The sequence below is a fragment of the Sphaerodactylus townsendi genome, linkage group LG06 (assembly GCF_021028975.2).
Source record: "Sphaerodactylus townsendi isolate TG3544 linkage group LG06, MPM_Stown_v2.3, whole genome shotgun sequence".
Lineage (NCBI taxonomy): Eukaryota > Metazoa > Chordata > Lepidosauria > Squamata > Sphaerodactylidae > Sphaerodactylus > Sphaerodactylus townsendi.
In genome coordinates, this window is record NC_059430.1 from 126573 (window position 1) to 137210 (window position 10638).

A 10638-nucleotide genomic window follows, 5' to 3' on the forward strand; every position below is an offset into this window, starting at 1 on the left:
GTTTGTCCCAGAACGTGGCTAAGGACATGCATTCAAACTTCCTGGTGAAAGTAGTGATAGACTGCCACAGCACTTGGATGCTCATCAGATCTACCCCCAAGTTCCCAACTTGGCAAAAATGCCACACACACACAGAGTAAGGTGACCCGATTGCCACCTTTTTAACCCGGGACCAGGGTGGGCTCGCGTGCATGCGCGTGGCTGCAGGAGCGCACTGCCTTTCGAGGCTCTCCCCGGAAACGGGAGCACCCCAGAAGGCAGTGCGGCAGCGCGGAAGGGCGGGAAAGGGGGAGCGCCCCAGAAGGCAGTGCGGCAGCCTTCCAAAAATCGGGACAGTAAAAAAAACCCTGCAAGACGCGGGACAAATTGGTTTAAGGCAGGACTGTCCCGCCAAAAATGGGACGTCTGGTCACCTTGACACAGATAAGCCTGGTTGCCCGCAAAACAAAAACGGTGCAAATGTGTGGAAAACAGAGTTGCCAACTCCAAGCTAAAAAAAATTGTGGAGATTTGGGGGTCTCCGTATGGCATATCCTACAGTCCAGCTGATCTCTGGGCTACAGAGATCAGCTGTGATTCCCACAGCTCTTCAGCCCCCACCTGGAGGCTGGCAACCCCCAAAAAACAGGTGGGCCATTCTGAACAGCGCATGCAGCCCCACCTGGGGATCAGACGTTGTTTGTTTAAGAACAATTTCTTCCGTAATTGTGTCCTTTATTGTTACTTCCTTGGAAACTGGGCGGATTAAAATGGCAAACGGATAAACAAGGCTGTGCAAATCCCTGCATTAAAGCTGCGTTCGAGGCATTAGAGAGCCAACTGGGCCCTTAACGGTTTCGGGCAAATGGTTTGCAGCGACGGGATAATCGTTCATTAGGAGAGGCCTCATTAGCAAAATGGCTAATAGGAACGCTGAACCTGGCCCAGAGGCGGACTCGGATTACTCTCCCACAGGTGCACAGATTTACGCCTCTATCACTTCATTAATGGAAGAACATTCGGTTTTGCTAATCAAACGTGGCAGGGTGCCACGGAGGGCCCGGCTGCCAGGTGCGGGCGGCAGTTCGGTGTCAATGCAATCCCTGGCAGGAAGCGTGCCAGGTTATAGCCTCGGCAGGAGTTTCAGGTGATGCAGGCCCGGGAGCGCCACGTTCCCAAAGGCCTGGATACCTGCCTCACCAATTCAGCCACTTGGGAAGACAGCCTGCCACCTTGTGCTGTAGCGCATCCAACATTTTGCTCCTACATATTTTTTTGGATTTATATCCCCCCTTTCTCTCCTGCAGGAGACTCAAAGGGGCTTACAACCTCCTTGCCCTTCCCCCCTCACAACAAACACCCTGTGAGGTGGGCGGGGCTGAGAGAGCTCCCAGAAGCTGTGACTAGCCCAAGGTCGCCCAGCTGGCGTGTGTGGGAGTGCGCAGGCTAATCTGAATTCCCCAGAGAAGCCTCCACAGCTCAGGCGGCAGAGCTGGGAATCAAACCCGGTTCCTCCAGATTAGATACCCAAGCTCTTAACCTCCTACGCCACTGCTGCTCCTAATGATGAAGAAGAAGAGTTTGGATTTATACCCCACCTTTCTCTCCTGTAGGAGACTCAAAGGGGCTTACAATCTCCTTGCCCTTCCCCCCTCACAACAAACACCCTGTGAGGTGGGGGGGGAGGCTGAGAGAGCTCCGAAGAACTGTGACTCGCCCAAGGTCACCCAGCTGGCGTGTGTTGGATTGCAAAAGCTAATCTGGTTCATTAGATAGTCCTCCACAGCTCAAGTGGCAGAGCGGGGAATCAAACCCGGTTCCTCCAGATTAGATACACGAGCTCTTAACCTCCTACGCCACTGCTGCTCCTATATTGTCACTGAACAGCTCTCCACAGCTGTCCACTGAGTCTGTTTTTAGCCAGCCTTCCTCCAAGTAGCTGGGAGTAGTGTGCGCAATTCTCCCTGCTGTACCAACAATGACCTTGTGGGGTAGGGCATGGTAGCGAGGGACTTGCAATGTACCCTCCGCCCCCGAGAAAATGGCACCCGGGGCTCCAGTCCCCCATGTCACCTTGCTAAAGCACCGCTTAACACAGATTTAACTTATCGTTCGTTTTTACCTCAAAAATGTTTAAGAACTGTTTCCAACTGCTTCATGTTTCATACTCCGCCGTGTCTGAAATCGGGAGTTTTTAATAGCCGTCGCAGTGTTTTGTGCGTTTATTATAATTTCTTCATTTTGAAAGTCACCTCGGGCAGTTTTCCTCAAGAGCCGGGGTAGAAATTTTCCAAATAAAGAAATCCTCTCTCCTAGCGCTACGGTTCTCCTGATCACATCAGTTTTTCCTCTCTGTTGCTTTTTGAGGTTAAAAAAAATGCATCAGGAGATTAAATCAAAACGAAGGTATTCTCACTCATAGCCTCTGTGCTACTGATTACTCTCATGGTACCTGTGAACACCATGATACCCCAGACAGATCGTGAGAGGGAGGCAGGAAGGAATGAGCCCAGTGGTGGGATCCAAAAATTTTAGTAACAGGTTCCCATGGTGGTGGGATTCAAACAGTGGCGTAGCGCCAATGGGGCTGGGCGGGGCACAACGGGGGCGGGGGCAGGCATTCCGGGGGTGGGGCATTAATAATTTCTCTGTTACTGTAAAAAACTCTTCCTGTAAAAAAAAGTTCCTAATTTCCAGCTGGTATCTTTCTGTCCATAATTTAAACTCATTATAGCAAGTCCTATCGTCTGCTGCCAACAGAGACAACTACTTCTCCTCTAATTGACTGCCTGTCAAATACTTAATACTTTCAGATACTTAATTTTGTTTCTAGAAATCAAAAGAAGGAGACTTTCCTTAAACAAGGAACGTTACCATATTTCTAAAACATGTTTTTAAAACAGCCCAACAGGGAGAATTATCCCGTTTTCTACCTTCGCTAACCAGCCACATAGGAAACAACAGGACTTGATGATTTTTGGACCTAATGGCATTTCAAACGGAAAAGCGGACCCAGTTAGTAACCCCCTCTCGGCACACACAAATAATTAGTAACCCACTCTCGGGAACTGGTGAGAACCTGCTGGATCCCACCTCTGAATGAGCCAATGGCACAGTGCTCAGTTCCCATGGTTCTTTCTAACATGTCCAGGGTAAAAGCCAGCGTGGTGTGGTGGTTAAGAGCAGGTGGATTCTAATCTGGAGAACTGAGTTAGCTTCCCCACTCCTCCACCTGAGTGGCGGAGGCTTATCTGGTGAACTAGATGTGTTTCCCCACTCCTACTTTCCTGCTGGGTGACCTTGGGCTAGTCACAGTTCTCTCAGAACTCTCTCAGTCCCACCAACCTCATAAGGGATCAGCCAAGAAGCAAAGAGACTCACTTTTTAAAGGCAACCTGGGCAGGACCCCCAGACCCTAGTCACAAGACTTGACCCCCCCTTCCCCTGCCTTTGATTTTATTTATTTGTTCGTTTGTTTATTGGATTTGTATCCCACCCTATCCCTGCAGGGCTCAGGGTGGGTCACAATATAAAATCAGTTACACAATCACTAAAAACATCACCCTAAAAACAAATCCAATATCCAACGATAAAACGGTCCGAATAAAAACATTAAAACAGACCAAATTAAAACCATCCGAATAAAAACATTAAAACAGTCCAAATTTAAACCGTCCGAATAAAAACATTTAAACAGTCCAAATTAAAACCGTCCAAATAAAAACATTGAACCAGTCCAAATTAAACAGTCCGAATAAAAACATTAAAACAGTCCAAATTAAAACAGTCCGAATAAAAACATTTAAACCAGGGGTAGGGAACCTGCGGCTCTCCAGATGTTCAGGAACTACAATTCCCATCAGCTCCTACCAGCATGGCCAATTGGCCATGCTGACAGAGGCTGATGGGAATTGTAGTTCCTGAACATCTGGAGAGCTGCAGGTTCCCTACCCCTGATTTAAACAGTCCAAATTAAAACAGTCTGAATAAAAACATTTAAACAGTCCAAATTAAAACAGTCTGAATAAAAACATTTAAACAGTCCAAATTAAAACCATCCGAATAAAAACATTAAAACAGTCCAAATTAAAACCGTCCGAATAAAAACATTAAAACAGTCCAAATTAAAACCGTCCGAATAAAAACATTAAAACAGTCCAAATTAAAACAGTCCGAATAAAAACATTAAACAACATGCAGTATAGATGGTTAGTAGAGGTCAAAAAGACCAATGGCAGGGCTAGTAAATAATAAATCATCATCACCATCACTTCCTTCCCCTATCTCCTCCCCCCGCCCCGGCTGGCTCCCCCCCCCCGCCCACCCCCATTTGATCCGGCTGGCTAGATGGAAAAGGCCTGGTTGGAAAAGCCACATCTTGCAGGACACATCTTCTCTTCTGGAGCCACATTTCTGCCTAGTTCTCTGTGATCTGGTCCGGGCAGGCCGATGCCTTCCTCCCAATGCCTTTGGGCTCTCAGTTGAATTCCCACATCCCTTGCAAGGTCAAGGGGGCTCCTGCCCCCCCACCCCCCGGCATCGTCAGCTCCACAAAAGCTTCTGCTGCAAGAAACCTATCCATTTTTACGGTGCCACAGGGCTCTGACTTGCTAGCTGCAGTAGACTAAACACCGGAAAGCACAGTCAGTCTGCGTCTGGCAGGATTCCCTTGTCCGAGCTGGAAACCCCCCCCCCCCCCCCCGTATCATTCCCAGAGGCCCAAAACATTCCAATGCCATGGAAAATGGAACCGGCAGGAAGTTCAAGCCAGCGGAAGAGCGTAATTGAACCCCTTTTGGCCAGACTTGAATATCCCAAAACCTAGGGTTGCCAACTCCAGGTGGGGCCTGGAGAATCTCACAAATTACAATTGATCTCCAGATAGCCAGGATCTGTTCCCCTTACAAAAATGGTTGCTTTGGAGGGCAGACTCTATGGTTTGGTTTGGTTTATTAATCTTCCACCCTCCCCCAAAAGGCTCAGCTTCAAAATGACAATATCAGTAACCCACATTAAATAACGACCATCAGAAAACCATTATATCAGGTCACCACCTTCCTAGATTCCATTGTTGCACAACTCTTGCTGTAAAAAAAAATCCTACTATCCGATCAGAACCTTTTTGCTTGCAATTTAAACCCATTCTTGCGAGTCCCGTCTTCTGCTGCCAACAGGAACAGCTCCCTGCCCTCCTGTAAGCGACAGCCCTTCAAATACTTAAAGAGAGCAATCATGTCCCCCCTCAATCTCCTCTTCTCCAGACTAAATATTCCCAACGCCCAACATTCACAACTCCCAACATTCACCTCTTCAGGCTAAACATTCCCAACTCCCAATATTCCCAACTCCTCCTCTTCAACATTTCCAACTCCTAATATTCCCAACGCTTCCTCTCCAGACTAAACATTTCCAACCTCACATCTTCAGACTAAATATTCCCAACTCCCAGCCTTCCCAACTCCACATCTTCCAACTAAATATTCCCAATTCCCAACATTCCCAATGCCTCTTCTCTAGACTAAGCATTCCCAACTCCTCCTCTTCATACTAAATATTCCCAACGCCCAACATTCACAACTCCCAACATTCACAACTCCTCTTCAGACTAACCATTCCCAACTCCCAATGTTCCCAACTCCTCCTCTTCAATATATCCAACTCCCAATATTCCCAACGCTTCCTCTCCAGACTAAACATTCCCAACTTCACATCTTCAGACTAAATATTCCCAACTCCCAGCCTTCCCAACTCCACATATTCAGACGAAATATTCCCAATTCCAAACTTTCCCAATGCCTCTTCTCTAGACTAAGCATTCCCAACTCCTCCTCTTCAGACTAAATATTCCCAACGCCCAACATTCACAACTCCACATCGTCAGACTAAATATTCCCAATTCCCAACATTCCCAACTCCACATCTTCAGACTAAATATTCCCAATTCCCAACATTCCCAACTCCACATCTTCAGACTAAATATTCCCAATTCCCAACATTCCCAACTCCACATCTTCAGACTAAATATTCCCAATTCCCAACATTCCCAACTCCACATCTTCAGACTAAATATTCCCAATTCCCAACATTCCCAACTCCACATCTTCAGACTAAATATTCCCAACTCCCAACATTCCCAACTCCACATCTTCAGACTAAATATTCCCAATTCCCAACATTCCTAACTCCACATCTTCAGACTAAATATTCCCAACTCCCAGCCTTCCCAACTCCACATCTTCAGACTAAATATTCCCAATTCCCAACATTCCCAACTCCACGTCTTCAGACTAAATATTCCCAATTCCCAACATTCCCAACCCCACGTCTTCAGACTAAATATTCCCAATTCCCAACATTCCCAACTCCACATCTTCAGACTAAATATTCCCAACATTCCCAACTCCACCTCTTCAGACTAAATATTCCCAACTCCCAACATTCCCAACTCCACATCATCAGACTAAATATTCCCAATTCCCAAACATTTCCCAACTCTCCTCCTCTTCAGGACTAACATGTTCCCAACATTTCCCCGACTCCCACATCTTCAGGACTAAAATATTCCCAAGCGTTCCCAACTCCACCTCTTTAGACTAAATATTCCCAACTCCCAACATTCTCCTAACTCCACATCCGTCCAGACTAAATATTCCCAATTCCCAACATATCCCCAACTCCTCCTCTTTCCAGACTAAATGTATTCCCAACATTCCCAACTCCTCCTCTTCAGACTAAATATTCCCAATTCCCAACATTCCCAACTCCTCCTCTTCAGACTAAATATTCCCAATTCCCCAACATTCCCAACTCCTCCTCTTCCAGACTAAATATTCCCAGTTCCCAACAGCATTCCCAACTCCTCCTCTTCAGGACTAAATATTCCCAACTCCCAACATTCCCAACTCCACATCTTTCAGGACTAAACATTCCCAATTCCCAACATTTCCCAACTCCTCCTTCTTCAGACTAAACACTCCCAATTCCCAACTTGTTCCTCTAACTCCACATCTTCCAGACTAAATATTCCCACTTCCCAACATTCCCAACTCCTCCTCTTCAAGGACTAAATATTCCCAATTCCAAACATTCCCAACTCCACGCTCTTCAGACTAAATATTCCCAATTCCCCAACATTCCCAACTCCACATCTTTCAGACTAAATATTCCCAACTTGTTCCCAAGCTCCACCTCTTTAGACTAAATATTCCCAACTCCCAACATTCCCAACTCCACATCATCAGACTAAATATTCCCAATTCCCAACATTCCCAACTCCTCCTCTTCAGACTAAATATTCCCAACATTCCCAACTCCACATCTTCAGACCAAATCGTATTCCCAACCATTCCCCAACTCCACCTCTTCAGGACTTAAATATTCCCAACTCCCAACATTCCCAACTCCACATCGTCAGACTAAATATTCCCAATTCCCAACATTCCCAACTCCTCCTCTTCAGACTAAATATTCCCAACATTCCCAACTCCACGTCTTCAGACTAAATATTCCCAACTCCCAACATTCCCAACTCCTCCTCTTCAGACTAAATATTCCCAACATTCCCAACTCCTCCTCTTCAGACTAAATATTCCCAATTCCCAACATTCCCAACTCCTCCTCTTCAGACTAAATATTCCCAATTCCCAACATTCCCAACTCCTCCTCTTCAGACTAAATATTCCCAATTCCCAACATTCCCAACTCCTCCTCTTCAGACTAAATATTCCCAATTCCCAACATTCCCAACTCCACATCTTCAGACTAAATATTCCCAATTCCCAACATTCCCAACTCCTCCTCTTCAGACTAAATATTCCCAATTCCCAACATTCCCAACTCCACATCTTCAGACTAAATATTCCCAACATTCCCAACTCCACCTCTTTAGACTAAATATTCCCAACTCCCAACATTCCCAACTCCACATCGTCAGACTAAATATTCCCAATTCCCAACATTCCCAACTCCTCCTCTTCAGACTAAATATTCCCAACATTCCCAACTCCACATCTTCAGACTAAATATTCCCAATTCCCAACATTCCCAACTCCACGTCTTCAGACTAAATATTCCCAACTCCCAACATTCCCAACTCCACATCTTCAGACTAAATATTCCCAATTCCCAACATTCCCAACTCCTCCTCTTCAGACTAAATATTCCCAACATTCCCAACTCCACGTCTTCAGACTAAATATTCCCAACTCCCAACATTCCCAACTCCACATCGTCAGACTAAATATTCCCAATTCCCAACATTCCCAACTCCTCCTCTTCAGACTAAATATTCCCAACATTCCCAACTCCACCTCTTTAGACTAAATATTCCCAACTCCCAACATTCCCAACTGCACATCGCCAGACTAAATATTCCCAATTCCCAACATTCCCAACTCCTCCTCTTCAGACTAAATATTCCCAATTCCCAACATTCCCAACTCCACATCTTCAGACTAAATATTCCCAATTCCCAACATTCCCAACTCCTCCTCTTCAGACTAAATATTCCCAATTCCCAACATTCCCAACTCCTCCTCTTCAGACTAAATATTCCCAATTCCCAACATTCCCAACTCCTCCTCTTCAGACTAAATATTCCCAATTCCCAACATTCCCAACTCCTCCTCTTCAGACTAAATATTCCCAATTCCCAACATTCCCAACTCCACATCTTCAGACTAAATATTCCCAATTCCCAACATTCCCAACTCCACATCTTCAGACTAAATATTCCCAACATTCCCAACTCCACCTCTTTAGACTAAATATTCCCAACTCCCAACATTCCCAACTCCACATCGTCAGACTAAATATTCCCAATTCCCAACATTCCCAACTCCTCCTCTTCAGACTAAATATTCCCAACATTCCCAACTCCACATCTTCAGACTAAATATTCCCAATTCCCAACATTCCCAACTCCTCCTCTTTAGACTAAATATTCCCAACTCCCAACATTCCCAACTCCACATCGTCAGACTAAATATTCCCAATTCCCAACATTCCCAACTCCTCCTCTTCAGACTAAATATTCCCAACATTCCCAACTCCACGTCTTCAGACTAAATATTCCCAACTCCCAACATTCCCAACTCCACATCGTCAGACTAAATATTCCCAATTCCCAACATTCCCAACTCCTCCTCTTCAGACTAAATATTCCCAACATTCCCAACTCCACCTCTTTAGACTAAATATTCCCAACTCCCAACATTCCCAACTGCACATCGCCAGACTAAATATTCCCAATTCCCAACATTCCCAACTCCTCCTCTTCAGACTAAATATTCCCAACATTCCCAACTCCACCTCTTTAGACTAAATATTCCCAACTCCCAACATTCCCAACTGCACATCGCCAGACTAAATATTCCCAATTCCCAACATTCCCAACTCCTCCTCTTCAGACTAAATATTCCCAACTCCCAACATTCCCAACTCCACATTGTCAGACTAAATATTCCCAACTCCCAAGATTCCCAACTGCACATCGCCAGACTAAATATTCCCAACTCCCAACATTCCCAACTCCTCTTCTCCAGACTAAACATTCCCGAGAGGGTGAGGCCTCTGTGTTGTTGCTCGTGAGGAATCTGACGCAGGATTAGTGTTTGTGCCGCTAGTTTAGGAAGTCACCGGACATCCTGCAGCGGCTGCTTTCCCTTTAAATTAAAAGCCAGAAGGAAACTTTTCATGCCTATTCTGTGTAACTTCCCGTTCGGCTCCTCAAAACCTGTGTTTGCTTCTAAGTATTGTGAGACGGGAGCTTTTCCAGAAGCAGCTGGAAACAGGCAGTAAACACTTCACTGAAGAAGCGGCGCTTGGGGAATAGATGTCGATTGAATCTTGTGTGGGAGAGGAAAAGTCATTTCCCTTCCTCCCAGCCTAGTGCAGAGGCGTAGCTGGGCAAAGCTGCGCCCGGGGCGGCCTCGGAGTCCCCCCCCCCCCCCGCGCGCGCCACCACTTACCTAATCCAGCAGTTACGATGGTGCTTTGGGGTGGCCGTTGCTCAGGGATGGGGTGTGTGTGAAAAAATGTGGAGGCTGCCATCCCCCCTCTGCCCCATGGAGTGGGGCAGTTTTCCCTGCTGGGGCAGGAGCTCCCACGGCAGGAGAACAAGTGGCACCGAGCTGGCCACCACCGCCATTCCCCTCTCTGCCCCATGGAGCAGGGAGCTGAGCCTTCTTCTCTGTGGGGCAGAGGGGGTCCTTGGCGCTCCCGGCTCCTGTGGCAGGAGAGTGCCGAGCTTAGAGGCTTCAGCGCCCTTTTCTCTCCCAGAGGGACTTCCTGAGAGGGAGAGAGGGGCGCTGCAGCCTCTAAACTCGGCGCTATGGGCTTGCTCTTTTTTTTAAGCTGAGAAAGGGACCTTTCTCCGTTTAAAAAAAAGAGCAAGCCCATAGTGCCAAGAGGAGCGCTGCAGCCTCCATTCTGGGCATGGGGGTGCAAAATAGCCAGACCACGCCCCCTCCTCCTTGCCTGGCGCGCCCTCATTATCTCTGCCTCTCCCGGGGCTTTTTTTTTAAAGCCGAGTATTGACTTTTCTCGGCTTTTAAAAAAAAAAGCCCCAGGAGAGACAGAGATGATTAGGGTGCGCCAGGCAAGGAGGGAGAGTGGTCTGGCTATTTTGCGCCCCCCACGTGACTTCTTTTGGTGGCGCCC